Source organism: Erinaceus europaeus, chromosome 12 (genome assembly GCF_950295315.1).
Source record: "Erinaceus europaeus chromosome 12, mEriEur2.1, whole genome shotgun sequence".
NCBI classification, from domain to species: Eukaryota; Metazoa; Chordata; class Mammalia; order Eulipotyphla; family Erinaceidae; genus Erinaceus; species Erinaceus europaeus.
This window is the reverse complement of record NC_080173.1, coordinates 98,568,615-98,591,668: the sequence shown is the minus strand read 5'-3', so window position 1 is coordinate 98,591,668 and position 23,054 is coordinate 98,568,615.

Sequence of the window (23,054 nt, the reverse complement as noted above, 5' to 3'; positions counted from 1 at the left end):
TAGGTCCATTTCTAGCCTTCTGAGAGTTCTCCAGACTGTTCTCCACAGAGGTTGGACCAATTTGCATTCCCACCAGCAGTGCAGGAGGGTTCCTTTGACCCCACACCCTCTCCAGCATTTGCTGCTGTTACCTTTTCTGATGTGTGACATTCTCACAGGAGTGAAGTGATATCTCATTGTTGTCTTGATTTGCATTTCTCTGACAATCAGAGACTTGGAGCATTTTTTCATGTGTTTCTCAGCCTTTTGGATCTCTTCTGTGGTGAATATTCTGTCCAATTCCTCCCCCCACTTTTGGATGGGGTTATTTGTTGTCTTGTTGTTGAGTCTGGTAAGCTCTTTATATATGTTGGTTATTAAACTCTTATCTGATGTATGGCATGTAAAGATCTTCTCCCATTCTGTGAGGGGTCTCTTGATTTGGGTAGTGGTTTCTTTTGCTGTGAAGAAGCTTTTTAATTTGATGTAGTCCCATAGGTTTATACTTGCCTTAGTCTTCCTTGTAATTGGATTCGTTTCATTGAAAATGTCTTTAAAATTTATGCGGAAAAAAGTTCTTCCAATATTTTCCTCTAAGTATCTGATAGTTTCTGGTCTAACATCCAAGTCCTTGATCCACTTGGAATTTACTTTTGTATTTGGTGAAATACAGTGATTCAGCTTCATTCTTCTGCATGTTTCAACCCATTGTTTCCAACACCATTTGTTGAAGAGACTGCTTCCCCCATATAATAGTCTGGGCCCCTTTGTCAAAGATTAGATGTCCATAGGTGTGGGGCCTCATTTCTGGGCTCAATTCTATTCCACTGGTCAGTGTGTCTGTTCATGTTCCAGTACCAAGCAGTTTTGATGACAATGGCCCTATAATATAGTTTGAGATCTGGCAATGTGATGCCTCCGGTTCTGTTCTTTTTTCTCAAGATTGTTTTGGCAATTCTAGGTCTTTTCTGGTTCCAGATAAACATTTGTAGCATTTGTTCTATTCTCCTAAAAAATGTGCTTGGGATCTTGATGGGGATAGCATTAAATTTGTAGATGGCTCTGGGTAATATATTCATTTTGATGATGTTAATTCTTCCAACCCATGAGCATGGAATATCTTTCCACTTCTTTGTGTCTTTTTCAATTTCTTTGAGTAGTGACTCATAATTTTCAGTATACAAGTCTTTCACTTCTTTGGTTAGGTTTATTCCTAGATATTTTATTGTTTTTGTTGCTATAGAAAAAGGAACTGATTTCTGGATTTCAATTTCTTCTAACTTAGTGTTTGCATAGAGGAATGCCACTGACTTTTGAATGTTAATTTTATAGCCTGACACATTACTGTATTGCCTGATGATTTCCAAAAGCTTCTTGCTAGATTCCTTAGGTTTTTCCATGTATACTATCATGTCATCTGCAAATAAGGAGAGTTTGACTTCTTCTCTTCCAATCTGTATTCCTTTAATTCCTTGCTCCTGCCTGATTGCTATGGCAAGAACTTCCAACACTATGTTGAATAGTAATGGTGATAGTGGGCAGCCCTGTCTAGTACCTGATCTGAGGGGAAATGCTTCCAGTTTTTCACTATTGAGTATGATGCTGGCTGTAGGTTTGCTATATATAGACTCCACTATCTTCAGGAATTTTCCATCTATTCCTATTTTTTGTAGTGTTTTGATCATAAAGGGATGTTGTATTTTGTCAAAGGCTTTCTCTGCATCTATTGATATGACCATGTGGTTTTTGGTCTTGCTTTTGTTGATGTGGTGGATCACATTGATTGATTTACGTATATTAAACCAACCTTGCATGCCTGGGATAAACCCCACTTGGTCATGATGAACAATTTTTTTGATATACTGCTGTATCCGGTTGGCTAGAATTTTGTTCAATATTTTCGCATCTATGTTCATCAGAGATATTGGTCTGTAGTTTTCTTTTTTGGTTGTGTCCCTGTCTGCTTTTGGTATCAGGGTGATGTTGGCTTCATAGAAGCTGGCAGGGAGTATTCCAGTGTCTTCAATCTTCTGGAAGACTTTTAAAAGTAGAGGTATTAGTTCTTCTTTGAAAGTTTTGTAGAATTCATTTGTAAAACCATCTGGTCCAGGACTTTTATTTTTGGGAAGATTTTTGATAACTGTTTCAATTTCATTAGCTGTGATGGGCCTGTTCATGTTATCCACTTCCTCTTTACTTAGTTTTGGAAGTTGGTAGGTATCTAGGAAATCATTCATTTCTTCCAGGTTCTCTAACTTGGTGGCATATAGTTGTTCATAGAAGCCTCGCATGATATGTTGAATTTCTGCGGTGTCTGTTGTGATATCTCCTCTTTCATTTACTATCCGATTTATTTGGGTCTTCTCCCTTTTTTGTTTTGTGAGTCTGGCTAAAGGTTTGTCGATTTTGTTTACTCTTTCGAAGAACCAACATTTACTTTCATTGATCTTTTGTATGGTTTTCCTATTCTCAATGTTATTTATTTCTGCCCTAACTTTAGTAATTTTTGTCCTTCTGGTTGCTTTAGGGTTCCTTTGTTCTTCTTCTTCTAGGTCTTTAAGATGTGCAATCAGGTTGTTTATTTGTGCCTTTTCTTGTTTCCTAATGTGTGCTTGTATAGCTATGAACTTCCCTCTTAGGACTGCTTTAGCTGTGTCCCAAATATTTTGATAGCTTGTGTCTTCATTTTCATTGAACTCTCGAAACATTTTGATTTCTTCCTTGATTTCCTCTTTGACCCAGAAGTTGTTAAGAAGTGTACTGTTGAGCTTCCACATTTTGGTACTGTTACTAATCTTTTGTTGATTGTTAAGTGTTAGTTTAATTCCACTGTGGTCTGAGAAGATGCTTGGGATGATTTCAGTGCTCTTGAATAGGCTGATGCTGTCTTTGTGGCCTAACATATGGTCTATTCTTGAGAATGATCCATGTGGATTTGAGTAAAATGTGTATTCCAGTTTCTTGGGATGAATGACTCTGAAAATGTCCAATAGTTCTAGTTTATCTATCTCTTCATTTAGCTCCCTTATGTCTTTACTGATTTTCTTCCTGGATGATCTGTCAAGTTGAGAGAGTGGGGTGTTGAAGTCCCCTACTATGATTGTGTTACTGTTAATATATTGCTGTAGCTCTTTCAGTAGAAGTTTGATGTATTTCGATGGCTTCTCATTGGGTGCATAGATATTAATAATTGTTAAGTCCTCTTGATTGACTGATCCTCTGAGCATTAAGTAGTGTCCATTCCAATCTTTTTTAATCTTATCTATTTTAAAGTCTATCATGTCAGATATGAGAATAGCTGCTCCTGCCCTTTTTTGTGGGCCATTGGCTTGAATGATAGTTTTCCATCCTTTCACTTTAAGTCTGTGTTTGTCTTGTTGCGTTAGGTGAGTTTCCTGTAGACAGCATATTGTTGGGTTGTGTTTTCTGATCCATCTTCCTACTCTGTGTCTTTTAATAGGTGAATTCAGGCCATTCACATTTATTGATATCAAAGATTGAAGATATTTTAACGCCATTCTTGTAGAGTTTTAGAGTGTTTTGATATATGTTCTATTTGTGGTGGTCTGGTTGTTTATAGGAAACCTTTCAGAACTTCTTTCAAGGCAGGCTTGGTGATGGTTGCTTCCTTCAACTGTTGCTTGTCTGAGAAGATTTTGATGCTTCCATCTAGTCTGAATGACAATCTAGCAGGATATAGTATTCTTGGCTGAAAGCCTTTCTCATTGAGCACTCGATAGATATCTTGCCATTCTCTTCTGGCCTGTAGTGTTTGTATGGAGAAGTCTGTTGCTAATCTTATGGGTTTTCCTTTGTAGGTGACTCTTTGTTTTTCTCTTGCAGCCTTGAGGATCCTTTCTTTATCCTTATTCCTTTCCAATCTAAGTATGACATGTCTTGGTGTCTTTAGGTCTGGGTTAATTCTGTTTGGGACCCTCTGCGCTTCTTGAATCTTTATGTCTTTGGTGTTGTCTAGACTAGAGAAATTTTCAGCTATTATGGCCTGGAGAACGCTTTCTTCCTCCCCTTCTCTTTCTTCCTCTGGTAAGCCAATAATACGTATATTGTTTCTTTTGAAGTCATCCCATAGGACTCTGTTGTTGTTTTCAGCATCTCTTAATCTCTTTTTGAGATCTCTTACTTCTTTTTTAGTTGTCTCTAATTCATCCTCAATCTTGCTAATTCTGTCTTCAGCCTCATTGATTCTATTCTCTCTGCCCTCTCCTGCTTTCTGGAGTTCATCTATTTTGTTGCCCTGCTCTGATACTGTTTTAGCTTGTTCAGCTAGTTGCCTTCTTAGCTCAGCAATTTCAGCTTTCAGCTCTCTAATAACCATGAGGTTATTAGAATTTTCTTCCATATTCTCATTTGTTGTTCCTGCAGTTCTGATTACAATTTTTTCAAATTCTTTACTCACTCCTGTTATTATTTCCTTAGCTAATGTTTGGATGTTGAACTCATTGTTTTGTGCTTCGCCCTCTGGAGGACTTTTAGCTGGACTCTTGTCCTGGTTCGAGTCTCCATTATTTTTTCTTGTTGTTTTAACCATTTTATATAAGTTAACAGTTTTTTCAATCCCTGAGTTGGAGTTCAATGGTGTAAAAGCCTTTTTTTTTTTTCCCTGTAGGCTATGGTAGCCTGAGGGCTTTTAAACTATCAATAGGCTTCTTGGCTTAATCACTGACTCCTGACCAAGAGATAAAGCAGGGTGTGGCAGAGATAATCCAGTGGTTATGCAAAGAGACTTTCACAGCCCCCCAGCTATGCCACCGAGGTATAGGTCTTCTCCTGAGTTTCCCGGTTAGATCTCTGTACCCTGGTGTCCCTCCCTGTTGCTGCTCCAGATTCTGAGGGTAGTAGCAATGGAGACTCAGAGTTGCACTTGGTGAGTCTCTGGGGAGTCCTTTCCTCCCTTCAGCTGTCCCCTTGTTGGTGGAGCAGACTGGAGGTGGTGTCTCCACTGACAAACTGTCAAACTGTTAGCAGTCACTTAATCTCTCCTTAGGCCCCTCTCTCCTCTCTGTCTCCAGCTATGCGTGTTTGTACTCACGGGTGATTTACTGGGTTTCTGTGGTCATTCTAGTCCTGTCTTGTTTCGGTCCGGGTGGTCTCCTTTGGTATTCCTAGTTGATCCAGGTGAGGAGAGGAGAGGAGAGAAAGCGATCTGCTGCTCGTAGCTCTCTAGTATGATTTTAAGGTTTGTTTAAACAGTTTAAACTCAATAAAATGTGGAAAGGTAAACAGAAGAATCACGGTTAAAAGCCTCAGGCATGAGAATAATTAACATAATCATTGCACTATCTGCCCCGCCCATAACTCATACAGTTTTCAGGATTAAACGTTTCAGATTTATGCCAAGACGTAAAAAAATAAATCAAAGGAGGAAAAAACAATTTTTTGGTTGTTTCTGGATGTCTCTAGAAATCATGGCTGCGTCCAGCATTTTTTTTTTAAGTCAATGTCAAACAACGATTCAGTCATTCAAATCATTCTCTTACGAAACAGATCTCACCATGTAGCATCAAGACTCCTCGGAGGGCATCCTAGTCCAAAAAGCTCCTCGAAATTCCATTTAGGGTGCTTCTCACTGTTCCTGCTGGATTGCTTCAGGCACCCATTTTTAAAAGTGTCTTCCCATCAAAGAAAGAATCCAATCAGGAGAGTAGAACTAACCACGTGTCTCCATACTTGGGGACTGCCAGGGTACTGGAGAACGCTCCTCAAATTAGAGTAGTCCTTCTCCATGGGAAACGTGAGAAGTCCAGAAAGTCCCAGTGGAAATCCCCATGCATATCCCAAGGTCTACGATTACGGTCATAAAGAACCAAATTGTGGCCCGGAGCAAAATGTAGTCCTTTTCCTCAGGAAACATGGGAGAGGGAATCCAGAAAGTCCAAGGAGAAATCTCCGTGCATCTCCCAAACTCTATGATTAGGGTCACAAGAAACCAAAGTTCCCGGTCAGGGAAACAAAGTGTGGCCCAGAGCAAAATGTTTCAGAGACAGAGTAACTGTCTCATGATGAAACAGTAGAGGCTTTGGCAAACCTCTTCATAAGTAGAAGAGAAGACCATAGTGCATAGGTAGGCAAAGTCTTCACTTATCTGGGAGTTGCGCAGGTCCGGTCCCACGTTGTAGGTGCCATATGTTGTTTTCACCGGGCTGGCTTCATGGGCCGGTAACAGACGACCGGGGACTCATGGTTGGGTTGTACGCAGTATCTCTTTATTTATGCAGGACGCAGTGCAATCTATACCAAGCTAAGCTAAAACTAAAACTAAAAACTAAAATAATATACTTGCCAAGTAGGGTGTAAACAGGATGTGATGTAGAGAGGGTGGAGAGAAAAGTGACTGGTGAAAATCAGGGTGTGACAAGGAGAGGGGGCGGAGCAGGCAAGAATTCTACCACTGAACCACCAATGCCCTGGAGGGAGGGTGGTGCTTGTTAACAGCGGGCAACAAAAGGGAATAGATAAATAAATAAATATTAAAAAAAGAATAAAGTAAAATCATAGTCAACCCATGTCTGTGATCTTGGGATAACTCCTGCAGTTTCCAATGGAGGGATGGGGACACAGAACTCTGGTGGTGGGAAAGGTGTGGAATTTTGTAAGTCAATATTAAATCACTAATAAAATTTAAAAAGGAGGTATAGGAAGCCTACAAATCAAAAGAGGTTACTGTCAGTAAAAGAGTTACGGGGAAGGAAAAAGGATTTAGGGCAAAGTGTTGGGGACTAGGGTTGGGAATTGATTGGGTTAGGGAGACAGGTTGGTGGCATTCTTGTTTCTTGCTGTGCGTAGGCTCTTCAAGCAGAGGGAGGACATCACCATCTATGGTCATATAAGATTCAGATTCCAGGGACTACGTGTCAAGGTTTTTTCCCCTCCAGGGGCATCGCTGGGGTTTGGTGCCAGCACTGTGAATCCACTGCTCTTGGTGACCATTTTATTTTTTTCCATTTTGTTGGATAGGACAGAGAGAAATTGAGAGAGGAGGAGGAGATAGAGAGAAGGGGAGAAAAAAGACAGACACCCAAAGACCTGCTTCACTGCTCGCTCATGAGGCTTCCCTCCTGCAGGTGGGGAGCCAGGGACTTGAACCCAGGTCTTGCGCTTAGTACTCTGTGCACTTAACCGGTGTGCCACGGCCCAGCCCCCAAATTTTGCTTTCTTTGCTTCCAGTGTCCCTCGGAAAACATGCCATTCTTAGTTCACAGAGGCCTTTCTAATTCCTTTTCACACCTGCGTACTCTTCACTGCATGAGATCCCCGAGTGTATTTAGCTAGTAGTCTTGAGCACAGGGGCATCTGGGCCATTTTCAGAAGGTGCAGTAACAGACTGCCTGCCGGTGAAGCAGCTCGTGTGCAGATACTGTGGGAAAGGTGTGTCGTCTGAGCAGCGCAGTGAGGAGTGGAGGAAAGTGCCTGGGGTTTCCTTAGGTAGCTGCCAGATCTCCCTCAGCAGCAAGCGTCCCACTCCGCACCCACCAGCAGAGAAGAGGGCCTGTCAGTCCACCGTCCCCTCAGTCGCTTTCTGGGTTCAGTCCACAGTGGTCAGACGACATGACTTAAATCCTTGCCAATGTGCCGAACATTTCTCTGGCCCAGGATGTGCGCCTCTCTAGGGAAGAATACATGCACGTTTGAAAAATGTGTGTATTTCTCGTCGCTGATGGTATTTTCCAGAGAGTCCTAGTTAGGTTTGCCAAGTCCGCATAGGCGCTGCTGTTCACGCTTTCTGTTTTCCTTCTGATCTCCCGCCAGGTTCTATTCATCTTTGAAACGGGGCTGTTGAATTCTTCCGTTACTTTTGTGAACATGCTTATTTCTCTGTAATTCTGTCGGTTTTGCTTCCTGGATTGTGGGATTTTTTTTTTTTTTTTTAAGTGTACAGATGTTTGTGCTTCTCTGGCTCTTTGGTCTGTGTGCATCCTTACCTGTCTCTAGCCAAAGTTATTGCTTGAATTCTATTTTGCTTCTGTTGTTCTTTGTTATTGTGGATGTTTACTGATGGTTTTTTTTTTTTTTTCTTAGTGACTTTTATGAAAGAACTCTGTAAAGTGGATGTTTTTTGTGTGTAGATCACTAAAGCTTATTCCATTAGTTTAATACTCAACTCCTGATGGGGTGTAGTATTCCTGGGATACAGGGAACACTAGGCAAGAAAATACAAGTATTTCAGGAATGTCTAGTCTTTGGTTGACCAGCCTTTGCTGGAGAACTCTGCGTATTGGGCCCTGCCTTCAGAGGTCAAGCATGAGATTTACAACTCTGCCTTTCACGTGACTTTGTGCTCTGGAGAACGTCACGGTCAGCCCAGGTGAGGGCTGAGGGTCCTCTGAAGCCCATGTGTGTGGGAGAGTTCTACGGAAAGACAGACTCAGGGAAGTGCTACCCTCCCCTCCCCCCCCTCCTACAAGCCTGTTCCCACTCCCCGTTTGGACAGTCTCTCCTGCTCATGGCCTTCATTCCCAGGAATATATCAGAGGTGTTCCAATGTCTCACGGTCATCCTGTTTTCAGATTTTCTCCTTTTATGTCTTTGTTTAGCTTATGTGCCCCCTGATGTTATCACTGCTTAAGGTTATTGTATATTATTTTTTATTTTTATTTTTTAATTAGTTGATCGATTTTGGTCATCAGCAAGGCTTCACCACTTTGGGACGACTTGTTCAGATAGAGAGAGATACAGAGAACAACAGAGCACGAGACCACAGTACGGAAGCTCCTCTCAGGCACTGGGGGCTGGGCTTGTGTTTGACAAATGTTCCAGAAAGGGGACAAAAAAAAATTTTTTTTTTTTCTAAAACTGAGTAAGAAAAGAGGATAAAAAAACCAAACAACTTCCTAGTGAGAGCTTTTGGGTCTCTGGCAGAGAGGTCAAACAGTGGCAGTTCTCTGGAAAAGGCTGTGTAGGGGGTTTCACACCAGCTCTTCCTACTCAGTGGCCATCAGGATGTAGGTTTCCATCATGATTTTAGGATAATGAACTTTCAGAATAGCTGGAGGGGGGAGGGGAGCAGAAGCAGAGTGAGTTAAAAACGACATAAAACTTACTCTTCGCATGAAGAGGATTCAGTCTTAAGTCGTGTGTCCTGAATTTCTGAAAGGCTTTGGTTGATTCCCAGAATTCTAAACTTTGCTGATTTTGAGAGTTTTTTGTGTTTTTTTTAAACCAACGTTCTCATTGCTTTTCTGGAGGAGTGGATTTCTAGAGATTCTTCTGCCATTCTTGCTGTCTCCATGTGGTTTAAAGCACATCCTGTCTTCCCCCCTGGGAATTGTAGATTGAGGGGGGGTGGAATTCCAGAGTAGCAAAATAAATCAAAACCAAGTTATTGGCCTGAGGTGGCCATGTGTCCCCTCCTCTACCTGGCACTGCAGTGTGGCTGTGCGCTCAGAGATACTCGGGCGTCCAGTCATTTCAATGGACACCCATGCACGAGCCAAGCAACTGTCATATACACGATACCACAGTGTAGCTTCAGGACACAATTTTCAGTTTTCATTTAGAAGGAGAGAGACAAAAGAGAGGAAAACAGATAAAGGCAGAGAGAAGAGACACCTCTACGGCCGTGAAGTCCTGTGCTGTGCGTGGGGCTCCTCGGCGTGTGCAGGCTTGAACCCAGACTCTGAGCACATTGCAGGATACACTTCACTGGGTGGGTGAGCTGCCTCCCGTCCAGAAAGCACTCTGCATTCTGTGATCTAGAGTTCTTTCTGACCCAGTAGCCCAAATCCATCTGAGACCCAAGGAGGAGCAGGGGAGGCTTGCTGTGTTGTGCCCAGAAGTTCGAGTCCTGATCTCACGCAAAGAGGACCAGAGTCACATGCAATAGCAAGAGCCTTTATTAGCAAGCTTAAGCTTGGACCACTGACACCCTTCCACGCAAGGGGAGAGTCTGCGACCCTGATCATTTTTCATCCCACCTTTTTATAGTTATCACAGGGTGGGTACAGGTGGAAATATTTACATAGAACAAGGAACAGTTGGTTTCGGTTTAATGGATATTCTCAATATTCAGGGTTTTTCTTTAACCTCTACAGCTGGACAGCCGTCTAAGTCAGGCTGTCACAAAACTCCTCACGCCAGAATCACACCGTCTCTAGATGACTTCTTTCAGAAGGTCAACAGCAATGTATGCACCTATTTACGTATTGTCAGCAAAATCTTGGCAATGTGCGTGAACTGTTCTCTTCACAGCAACAGAGTCCACTAAACGCAGCTGCTGAGAAGTTCTTGTAAACTGTTTGTGGCAGAAGTCCTTCAGGTCAGATTTTCGATGAATCTAAGTGCTTGTTTGACTTTACCTATTAATTTTTGTTGTATTTTATTTTAAATTATGATAGAGACAGAGAAGTATAGAGACACAAGGGGAAGAGAGACTGTTTCACTGCTTGTGAATCCTCCTCCCTGAAGCTGGGGACCAGGGACTTGAACCTGGGTCCTTGTGCATGGTGACTTGTGCACTTTGCCGGTTGCACCACTGTCTAGCTCTCCAAATCAGTCTTTTTTTTTAATATTAATTATGATTATTAATTTTGGACAGAGACAGAAATTGAGAGGGAAGGGGAAGACAGAAAGGGAGAGAAGATGACAGGGAGAGAGAGAGAGACCTACAGCACTGTTTCACCAACTGTGAATTTCCCCACTGCAAGTGAGGGCTGGGGGCTTGAACCCTAGTCCTTGCACACTGTCATGTGTGCACTCAACCAGGTACACCACCACCTGACCCACTTTACCTGTTAATTTTAATAAATAATTTGCATGTTGCATTAAAAATATGCAAGTTATGTTCCAGTTCACTGTATGCACACTCTAGTGGTGAAATAAGATATTGAACAGTTAATAAGCATAACACTTTTTTTTTTTGCTTCCAGGGTTATCTCTGGAGCTCGGTGCCTGCACTACAAATCCACTGCTTCTGGAGGCCATTTTCCCCCCTTTTGTTGCCCTTATTGTTCATTGTTACTGTTATTACTGTCGTTGTTGGATAGGACAGAGAGAAATGGAGAGAGGAGGGGAAGACAGAGAAGGGGAGAGAAAGACAGACACCTGCAGACCTGCTTCACCACTTGTGAAGCGACTCCCCTGCAGGCGGGGAGCTGGGCGTCGAACCGGGATCCTTACGCCGGTCCTCACACTTGGCAGCATGTGCGCTTAACCCGCTGTGCTACTGCCCGGCCCCCAAGCATAATACTTTTATGATTGCTTCAAAGAATTAAAAGTGCTCCCCGTCACGCTGAAGAAACCTTCAATGCAGTGGTTTCTTTCAGTCTTTCTGCCTTCTCTGCCTCTATCTAGAAAAAAAGAAGAATTAAAAACAAAGAGACGAGGTATAGAGTGCTTAAGGGAGGGTCCTGAGTAAATAAAAAAATAACTTTCCTGGGGGCCGGGCGGTAGCTCACTGAGTTGGGCGTATGTGTAGAGAAGCGCAAGGACCGGTGTAAGGATCCTGGTTCAAGCCCCCGGCTCCCCACCTGCAGGGAGGTCGATTCACAAGTGGTGAAGAAGGTCTGCGGGTATCTATCTTTCTCTCCTCCATCTGTCTTCCCCTCCTCTCAATTTCTCTTTGTCTTATCCAACAACAACAGCAATAACAACAAGGACAAGAAAATGGAGAAAAAATGGCTTCCAGGAGCAGTGGATCTGTAGTGCAGGCACCAAGCCCCAGCGATCACCCTAGAGGCAAAATAAATAAATAACTTTCCTTAAAAGGCCTTCTCCAATATTCTGTCTAAACTTTGTGTTAATGCTTGAGTATCTCCACTCTGTTGGACAATTTTAATCAAAAGCACTGACAAAATAGCTTGTTTCAGAAAGTGCAGGCCATGTGTAACAAATTAGAATCCAGGGCGGGGGAGAAAGCATAATGGTTATGCAAGCAGACTCTCATGCCTGAGGCTCTAAAAGTTCCAGGTTCAATCCCCGCATCAGAACTAAGCAGTTCTCTGGTGTTTCTCTCTCTCAAAAATAAATAAAATAAAATAAATGAGAATCCATCCACTTGAGGTTAGTAGAGTTTTTTAAAATTTTTTATTATCTTTATTTATTTGATAGAGACAGCCAGAAATCAAGAGGGAAGGGGGTGGATAGAGAGGAAGAGAGACAGAGAGACACCTGCAGCCCTGCTTCACCACTTGTGAAGCTTTCCCCCTGCAGGTGGGGACCAGGGACTCACACCTGGGTCCTTGCAGTGTAACCTATGCTCAGCCAGGGGCGCCACCACCTAGCCCCCATTAGTGGAATTTTGTTCTTCACATTAGTCTCAACACAATTTCGCCATCATACTTAATTTTTATTTAATTTCTTGACATTTTCTGAGGGAAAGATATTTATACTGAATGAGCAGTGCTGCCTAATATAAAATAATCTGACTTTTAGAGTTGTAGGATTCCTAATTTTGGTTTTGCATCAGAACTCCTTGAGAGACTTTTAGTTTTATTTATTTATTTTTAATCATGTAAGCGTTTCACCCGGGCATTCATCTCAGAAATTCTCCTCCTCCCCCTCCCCCTGCAGGGTTATTACTGGGGCCTGGGGTCTGCACTATGAATCCACTGCTCCCAGAGGCTGTTTTTTCCCTTTTTTGCTTATCATTGTTGTTATTGTTGTTGTTGTTATTGCTGTCATTGTTGTTGGATAGGACAGAGAGAATGGAGAGAGGAGGGGAAGACAGAGAGGAGGAGAGAAAGACAGACACCTGCAGACCTGCTTCATCGCTTGTGAAGTGACTCCCCTGCAGGTGGGGAGCCGGGGCTCAAACCAGGATCCTTATGCCTGTCTTTGTGCCAATCCTTAGGCTTCCACACCATGTGTGCTACCGCCCAGCCCCCCCTTCTTCTTCTTCTTCTCCTTCTCCTTCTCCTTCTCCTTCTTCTTTTTTTTTTTTTTTGTTATCAAAGCACTGATCATCTTTGGTTTATAGTGGTATGTGGAACTGAACCTGAGATTTCGGAGTCCCAGGTATGAGAGTCTCTTTGCATAACCAGTACGCTATCTACCTCTGCCCTCCCTTTTCAGTTATGTTGTTTTCTAAGAAGGGAAGTTACTCTTTCTTTTCTCTCTTTTTTTTTTTTTTTTTTAATGCTTGCTAGGGAATGGCCCCAGGACCTGGTGCACACTCAACACTGATAAGTGGATCCCTGATCTAATATTTTAAAAAATTCTAATCTAATGCAAAAAGATTCTCATACCTGAGGCCCCAAGTCCCAGGCTCGATCCCTCACACCACCATAAACCAGAGTTGAGCAGTGCTCTGGTAAAATAGATAAATAAATAAATAAAATTCTAATCTCCATTCTTAGAGAGACAGAGGGGAGAAGGGGGCACAGCAGTCCTCACGCCACCACCCCCTAGAGAGACAGAGGGGAGAAGGGGGCACAGCAGTCCTCACGCCACCACCCCCTAGAGAGACAGAGGGGAGAAGGGGGCACAGCAGTCCTCACGCCACCACCCCCTAGAGAGACAGAGGGGAGAAGGGGGCACAGCAGTCCTCACGCCACCACCCCCTAGAGAGACAGAGGGGAGAAGGGGGCACAGCAGTCCTCACGCCACCACCCCCTAGAGAGACAGAGGGGAGAAGGGGGCACAGCGGTCCTCACGCCACCACCCCCTAGAGAGACAGAGGGGAGAAGGGGGCACAGCAGTCCTCACGCCACCACCCCCTAGAGAGACAGAGGGGAGAAGGGGGCACAGCAGTCCTCACGCCACCACCCCCTAGAGAGACAGAGGGGAGAAGGGGGCACAGCAGTCCTCACGCCACCACCCCCTAGAGAGACAGAGGGGAGAAGGGGGCACAGCAGTCCTCACGCCACCACCCCCTAGAGAGACAGAGGGGAGAAGGGGGCACAGCAGTCCTCACGCCACCACCCCCTAGAGAGACAGAGGGGAGGAGGGGGCACAGCAGTCCTCACGCCACCACCCCCTAGAGAGACAGAGGGGAGGAGGGGGCACAGCAGTCCTCACGCCACCACCCCCTAGAGAGACAGAGGGGAGGAGGGGGCACAGCAGTCCTCACGCCACCACCCCCTAGAGAGACAGAGGGGAGGAGGGGGCACAGCAGTCCTCACGCCACCACCCCCTAGAGAGACAGAGGGGAGAAGGGGGCACAGCAGTCCTCACGCCACCACCCCCTAGAGAGACAGAGGGGAGAAGGGGGCACAGCAGTCCTCACGCCACCACCCCCTAGAGAGACAGAGGGGAGAAGGGGGCACAGCAGTGCTCACGCCACCACCCCCTAGAGAGACAGAGGGGAGAAGGGGGCACAGCAGTGCTCACGCCACCACCCCCTAGAGAGACAGAGGGGAGAAGGGGGCACAGCAGTGCTCACGCCACCACCCCCTAGAGAGACAGAGGGGAGAAGGGGGCACAGCAGTGCTCACGCCACCACCCCCTAGAGAGACAGAGGGGAGAAGGGGGCACAGCAGTGCTCACGCCACCACCCCCTAGAGAGACAGAGGGGAGAAGGGGGCACAGCAGTCCTCACGCCACCACCCCCTAGAGAGACAGAGGGGAGAAGGGGGCACAGCAGTCCTCACGCCACCACCCCCTAGAGAGACAGAGGGGAGAAGGGGGCACAGCAGTGCTCACGCCACCACCCCCTAGAGAGACAGAGGGGAGAAGGGGGCACAGCAGTCCTCACGCCACCACCCCCTAGAGAGACAGAGGGGAGAAGGGGGCACAGCAGTGCTCACGCCACCACCCCCTAGAGAGACAGAGGGGAGAAGGGGGCACAGCAGTCCTCACGCCACCACCCCCTAGAGAGACAGAGGGGAGAAGGGGGCACAGCAGTGCTCACGCCACCACCCCCTAGAGAGACAGAGGGGAGAAGGGGGCACAGCGGTCCTCACGCCACCACCCCCTAGAGAGACAGAGGGGAGAAGGGGGCACAGCGGTCCTCACGCCACCACCCCCTAGAGAGACAGAGGGGAGAAGGGGGCACAGCGGTCCTCACGCCACCACCCCCTAGAGAGACAGAGGGGAGAAGGGGGCACAGCGGTCCTCACGCCACCACCCCCTAGAGAGACAGAGGGGAGAAGGGGGCACAGCGGTCCTCACGCCACCACCCCCTAGAGAGACAGAGGGGAGAAGGGGGCACAGCGGTCCTCACGCCACCACCCCCTAGAGAGACAGAGGGGAGAAGGGGGCACAGCGGTCCTCACGCCACCACCCCCTAGAGAGACAGAGGGGAGAAGGGGACACAGCGGTCCTCACGCCACCACCCCCTAGAGAGACAGAGGGGAGAAGGGGGCACAGCGGTCCTCACGCCACCACCCCCTAGAGAGACAGAGGGGAGAAGGGGGCACAGCGGTCCTCACGCCACCACCCCCTAGAGAGACAGAGGGGAGAAGGGGGCACAGCGGTCCTCACGCCACCACCCCCTAGAGAGACAGAGGGGAGAAGGGGGCACAGCGGTCCTCACGCCACCACCCCCTAGAGAGACAGAGGGGAGAAGGGGGCACAGCGGTCCTCACGCCACCACCCCCTAGAGAGACAGAGGGGAGAAGGGGGCACAGCGGTCCTCACGCCACCACCCCCTAGAGAGACAGAGGGGAGAAGGGGGCACAGCGGTCCTCACGCCACCACCCCCTAGAGAGACAGAGGGGAGAAGGGGGCACAGCGGTCCTCACGCCACCACCCCCTAGAGAGACAGAGGGGAGAAGGGGGCACAGCGGTCCTCACGCCACCACCCCCTAGAGAGACAGAGGGGAGAAGGGGGCACAGCGGTCCTCACGCCACCACCCCCTAGAGAGACAGAGGGGAGAAGGGGGCACAGCGGTCCTCACGCCACCACCCCCTAGAGAGACAGAGGGGAGAAGGGGGCACAGCGGTCCTCACGCCACCACCCCCTAGAGAGACAGAGGGGAGAAGGGGGCACAGCGGTCCTCACGCCACCACCCCCTAGAGAGACAGAGGGGAGAAGGGGGCACAGCGGTCCTCACGCCACCACCCCCTAGAGAGACAGAGGGGAGAAGGGGGCACAGCGGTCCTCACGCCACCACCCCCTAGAGAGACAGAGGGGAGAAGGGGGCACAGCGGTCCTCACGCCACCACCCCCTAGAGAGACAGAGGGGAGAAGGGGGCACAGCGGTCCTCACGCCACCACCCCCTAGAGAGACAGAGGGGAGAAGGGGGCACAGCGGTCCTCACGCCACCACCCCCTAGAGAGACAGAGGGGAGAAGGGGGCACAGCGGTCCTCACGCCACCACCCCCTAGAGAGACAGAGGGGAGAAGGGGGCACAGCGGTCCTCACGCCACCACCCCCTAGAGAGACAGAGGGGAGAAGGGGGCACAGCGGTCCTCACGCCACCACCCCCTAGAGAGACAGAGGGGAGAAGGGGGCACAGCGGTCCTCACGCCACCACCCCCTAGAGAGACAGAGGGGAGAAGGGGGCACAGCGGTCCTCACGCCACCACCCCCTAGAGAGACAGAGGGGAGAAGGGGGCACAGCGGTCCTCACGCCACCACCCCCTAGAGAGACAGAGGGGAGAAGGGGGCACAGCGGTCCTCACGCCACCACCCCCTAGAGAGACAGAGGGGAGAAGGGGGCACAGCGGTCCTCACGCCACCACCCCCTAGAGAGACAGAGGGGAGAAGGGGGCACAGCGGTCCTCACGCCACCACCCCCTAGAGAGACAGAGGGGAGAAGGGGGCACAGCGGTCCTCACGCCACCACCCCCTAGAGAGACAGAGGGGAGAAGGGGGCACAGCGGTCCTCACGCCACCACCCCCTAGAGAGACAGAGGGGAGAAGGGGGCACAGCGGTCCTCACGCCACCACCCCCTAGAGAGACAGAGGGGAGAAGGGGGCACAGCGGTCCTCACGCCACCACCCCCTAGAGAGACAGAGGGGAGAAGGGGGCACAGCGGTCCTCACGCCACCACCTCCTAGAGAGACAGAGGGGAGAAGGGGGCACAGCAGTCCTCACGCCACCATCCCCTAGTGGAATTCCCCGAGTGGTTTCTAGATTATACCCAGGGCCCCATGCACAGTAAGATATGTGCTCTACCTGCTAGCTCGCCTTCTAAATAGATTTTCTTTGTTTATTTATTGAGAGAGAAGCCAGAGTACCTGCTGTGGTATCTGCACTGCTGGGGAATGAACCTGGACCTCAGGTGTTCAAGTCCTGCACTCTACTGCTGCACCACTTCACTGGCTGCAAGGGTGTATTTAAGCTTGTTCTGAGACTTAAATGAGTTAGTGCTGTGACCAGGCATTACTCCAAGTGCTGTTCTCAATGAATTTTCTTTTCTTTTTCACTAGGGCACTGATGGGCTCTGGCTTACAGTGGTGCAAGGGATTGAACCTGGGACTTTGGAGCCTCAAGCATGAGAGTCTCTTTGCATCACCATTATGCTATCTCCCCCTGCCCTCTCATTTAGATTTTTGTAGTCATTACTCATGACCCACTTAAGAACAGCGGAAACTGGCCCACGCCCACGGCCCAAGTCAAACAGTTTTGTGATGAGAATGCAGAGTACCTGGTATATTTTTAAAAGCTTTCAAATTAACCATAAGAACTGCATGTCAGTTGGATTTTTGGAGCCACTGGCTGGTGGAGTCAATCAGGGAGTCCGAGGCTGAATGCTCATGCCCTTCAGTCCCAGCATGACCCTGTAAAGGAGCGTCACATCAACAATCAGCCCCAGCAGGGCCCTGTAAGTCACATCAAGAATCAGTCCCAGCATGGACCCTGTAAAGGGCGTCACATCAAGAATCAGTCTTTGTGCTTCTTTACTTGGCCATCTGGGGACTCGGCTCTGCAGCTCTTCATGCTAAGAGATTTTTCCTGAGGGGCCAGGTGGCGGCGCACCTGGCTGAGTGCACGTGTTACAATGCGTAAGGACCCAGGTTCGAGCCCCCAGTGCCCACCTTCAGGAAGCAAACTCTGTGAGTGGTGAAGCAATGTTACAGGTGTCTCTCTGTCTCTCTCCCTCTCTGTCTCCCCCTTGCCTCTTGATTTCTGGCTGTCTCTAGCCAATAAATAAAGATAGTAAAAATTATTTTTTTTTAAACAAAGAGAGTGAAATATCTGTTTAAAGAAGTAAAATCTACAGAAAATTAAGAGAAGACAACCACATTGGCTAAAAATAAAATAAAAAGCCAGTAGACTAGCAGGGGCAATTCACAGCCATTATTCGATGGATTCCGGTGACATACTAGAGACAATCGAGTTTCACTGGAGAAAGAAAGCAGCGTGGAAACGGGTAGAAGAGAGGTAAGTATGTGGATGGGGGCCATGAGGAGTGGGAGGAGGAAGGGCCATGGGACCCAGTGCAGGATGGTGGAAGAGGACTTAACCTGGGGCTGGGGGTGGTGTGAAGAAACCTACCACAGGAGATAAGAAGTTTTAGCCACTCTCATGCCTGAGGCTCTGAGGTCCCAGGTTCAATCTCCAGCCCCACCATACACCAGGGCTGAGCAGTGCTCTGGTCTGGCTTACACACATTAAAATAAAACAAAGTATTCTATAAATAAATAAAGTTATTAAAAAAAAACATATCATTCAAAAACAATTGATGGTGGGCCAGGCAGTAGTGCACCCAGTTAAGTGCAGAAATTGCCAAGTGTAAGGTCTTGGGTTTGAGTCTCCCCCGCCCCACCAGCAGGGTTTCTATCTTTCTCTCCCTCTCTCCAGCCTCTCAATTTCTCTTTGTCCTATCTAGAAAAAAAAATTAAAAAAAGGATGTGGATGCCTGTGTGAGGTGCTGCAGACCTATGTTAAGTAACTGCCATGGGGCAGAAAGGTCACAGGTAGAGCGGGGGGTTGACTAGAAGCAAACTCTGGTCAGGTGTGTAGGGGCGATGGGACTGTGGGACGTGGTGGTGCACAGCAGTGTCTGAGCGTGACCGCCGTGCCAGACACTCACGCTTGAAGCTCTGAGGCCCAGGCTATCACCAGCACTGTCACAAGTCAGAACTGAACAGCACTCTAGTCTCTCTCTCTTTCTCATTAAAATAAATCAAATGTTTTTTAAAAGGATAATATCTGGAGCAGGGCACCAAAGTAAAAATCCTGTGGTGAAGGGGAGGGTGGCCATTAGGCTTCCCGGCGTGGTGGGGGTGGGGTGGGGTAGGGGGGCAGGGGTGGTTGGTTGGATGGGACATAGTCTTTTGGTGGTGAGAATGGTGTTTATGTACACTCCTATTAAAGTGTAGTCATATAAATCACTATTTAATTAATATGAGGGGAAAATTGATCATATGTCTAGAACTTCTTAAAATACAGACTGAGTCTTTTTAATACATAGGCTGTCTTTGATATGTTGACTCTCTCAAAAGCTTAGACCAGGGGGAACAGAAGCAACCAGTAGCACAGCTATATACAAGATGCTGGGTATTATACCCCAAACCCTAATAAAGGGACTTTTCAAAGTTAACCCAATCACCAAACAATGTGATGATAACAATAACTATCCATTGTCTCCTTGAACCCTAAGACAGCAGGAACCTCACATTTCCACTATAGAGCCTATATTTCCCCCAGTCCTGGAACCTTAGGGTGGGGCCCACTTTCCTGCATGCTTCTCTCAATTCATATCAAATATTATTGCATCCACGGATCTCAACCCAGTCAATGCAATGAGTGCCACTCCAGCATGCTTCACTTCAGACTGTGTCCAGAGACTTCAGGTGTGGAATGACAACCCTTCAGCTTCATCACTCGGGTGAGACCTTTCCTTTCATAGTATTCTCTAATTCCATTCCAGGTGTTCCACTCCCCAATAAAGTCCCCAAACCTAGATATAGTCCAGGTCCCCTGAGATAGAGCACAGGTTCACCCATGCCCATTAACTAGGGGAAAAATATATACTGCTCAGCTCTGGCTTATGGTGGTGTGGGGGGAGGACTGAACCTGGGACTTGGGAGCCTCAGGTATGAAAGTCCCTTTGCACAACCATTATGCTATCCACCCCCACCCCAAAAAGAAGAATCTTTACAAAAATTAGAAATAAAACCAAGAAGTTTACTGTTTGCTTGTGTCATGGTCCCTAGCACAGCGGATGCTTCACACTGGAGGACAGCTATCTTCCAGTTTGTAGCTCAGGCTATGTGATGGTTAAATTATTCCTTTTCTTTTTAAAAATTTTTTTATATTTATTTTCCCTTTTGTTGCCCTTTTTTATTACTACTTTTGTGGTAGTTATTGTTGTTGTTATTGATGTCATTGTTGTTGGATAGGACAGAGAGAAATGGAGAGAGGAGGGGAAGGCAGAGAGGGGGGGAGAAAGACAGACACCTGCAGACCTGCTTCACCGCCTGTGAAGTGACTCCCCTGCAGGTAGTAGAGCTGGGGACTCGAACCGGGATCCTTATGCCGGTCCTTGTGCTTCACGCCACGTGCGCTTAACCCACTGCATTACACCCGACTCCAGGTTAAATTATTTCTGGGGAGACAGCACCATGTTATGCAAAGAGTCTTTCATGCCTGAGGCACCAAAGGCGCCAGGTTCACTCCCTAGCACCACCATAAACCAAAGCTGAACAGTACTCTGGTAAAATAAATCAAAGAAAAATATTTTAAATTGTTTTATTATTATTACTGTATCGCCACCAGGGTTACCTCTGGACCTCAGTGCTTACACGAGGGATAATCATCCATCGCTTTTGGCAACCCTTTCCTTCCCTTCTTTCTTCCCTCCTTCCCTTCCTCCTGTCCTTCCTTCTCTTTTTTCTTTTTGATAGAGACAGAAACTGGTAGGGATAGAAAGGGAGAGAGAAAGAGAGACGCCAGCAGCATTTTTTCACTGCTTGTGAAGCTTGTCCCCTGCAAGTTCAAGCAGAGACTCGAACCCGGGTCCTTGTTTATGGCAACGTGTGTGTTCTGCTCCAGCCTCTATGATGGTTACTGTCATGCACCCATGTGGTTGGACCCTAGTGCCTAGATATGTGGTTAAACATTATTCTGGTCATTCTTGTGATGATGTTTTGGGATGAGATTAACATTTAACTCGGTGAACTTTGAGTAAATCAGATTGTCCAATCGGATCGTTCTCTGTGATACAGGTGACCCATGCCAAGTAGTGGAAGGCCAATTAGAACAGATGCTGACTTCCCACAAGCAGAAAGCAGAGAGACTCTGCCAGCAGATGGCCTTCAGATGCCTTTCTGTTGCTTCCCTTAAGATTAAAGGCATCAGCTTCCCTGGGCAGACGACCCACCTATGTGTCCTGGAGCCCCGCTTCCCCAGAGCCCTTCTTCACTAGGGAGAGAGAGAGACAGACTGGGAGTATGGACCGACCAGTCAACGCCCATGTTCAGCGGGGAAGCAATTACAGAAGCCAGACCTTCTACCTTCTGCAACCCACAATGACCCTGGGTCCATGCTCCCAGAGGGATAGAGAATGGGAAAGCTATCAGGGGAGGGGATGGGATATAGAGACCTGGTGGTGGGAACTGTGTGGAGGTGTACACCTCTTATCGTAGGGTTTTTTGTCAGTGTTTCCTTTTTATAAATAAAAATTAAAAAATATATATTTAAAAAATAATAATAAATATTAAAGGAATGTCTGAAATGACCAGTTTGAAGTAGACATTAGAGCAGAAGTTTGGCTCATAAGGACCCTTATCCAGATATAGGAAGAGCATGTGCTCAGCGGGGTTGCCTGAGAACTGTTCTTCGTCCAAGTGGAACTGACAGTAGAGGTCATGTGTGATCACTTTATAGCTACCCCAAGCCATGAAAGTGCCCAGAACTCTTCCTGATCTTTCTTTCTCTTCCTTCCTTTCCTTTCCTTTCCTTTCCTTTCCTTTCCTTTCCTTTCCTTTCCTTTCCTTTCCTTTCCTTCTTTCTCTCAGACATTAAAGTCTCTTTGTATAACCATTATGCTATCTACTCCCACCCCTGATTTTTTAAAAGATTTTATTTATTTATTCATGAAGAATGATAGAAAGAGAGAGATAGCACCAGATATCACTCTGGTACATGTGCTGCTGGGGATTGAACTCAGGACCTCATGCTTGAGAGTCCAGTGCTTTATCCACTGTTGCCATCTCCCAAAACACTTCCTGATTTTTCTTTAGTTGAACAAGAAAACATTCTTGTCATGGATCTTCCCCAAGTGTTTAATATATGCATGTTGGTCTGTAAATCAGAACTTGTCATTGATATATGTGATAATATTGTTTTATTTTTTATTTCCACTTAAAAAATCTTATTACTGTGGTCTGGGAGGTGGCGCAGTGGATAAAGCATTGGATTCTCAACCATGAGGTCCCGAGTTTGATCCCTGGCAGCACATGTACCAGAGTGATGTCTGGTTCTTTCTCTCCTCCTATCTTTCTCATGAATAAATAAATAAGTAAATTAAAAAAAATCTTATTAGTGATTTACAAAATCACAAATTCATCCCAGTCATTGCCATGCCTCATAGCTCTGTCTGATCTCTGTGGTATCAACTGGGTTCTCAGTCTGGCCTCAAACCCACAAGTCAAAGACACAGTCAGAAGGCTAAGAAAAGCCTAGTGCAATGACTTTTACATTCCAACTAGTATTTCTGCTTTCAATACCCCAGTAACTAGCAAGAGAAAGGGTTGAATAAATGTTCTTTACTCGTCAATTATAAAGCCAAAGTATATTCTTTCATGCAAAAGATTTAAAAAAAAAACCTCTAGGTGGGTGGGGAGAATACAGGTCCTTGAAGGATGATAGATGACATAGTGGGGGTTGTATTGTTAAATGGGAAACTGGGGAATGTTATGCATGTACAAACTATTGTATTTACTGTTGAATGTAAAACATTAATTCCCCAATAAAGAAATAAATTAAGAAAAAAAAAACCCTCTACAACAGTGAGCACTTAATTATATCTGGCTTACTACTGAAATGAAAGAAAAGTGACTTTTAACCCAATTACCAAATAATGTGATGACAATAATAACTATCCATTGTCTTCTTGAACCCTAAGACAGCAGGAACTTCACATTCTACCATAGAGCCTATATTTTTCCCCAGTCCTGGAACCTTAGGGTGGGGCACACTTTCCTGCATGCTTCTCTCAATTCATATCAAATATTATTGCATCCGCCGATCACAACCTAATCAACACAACGAGTGCCACCCCAGCA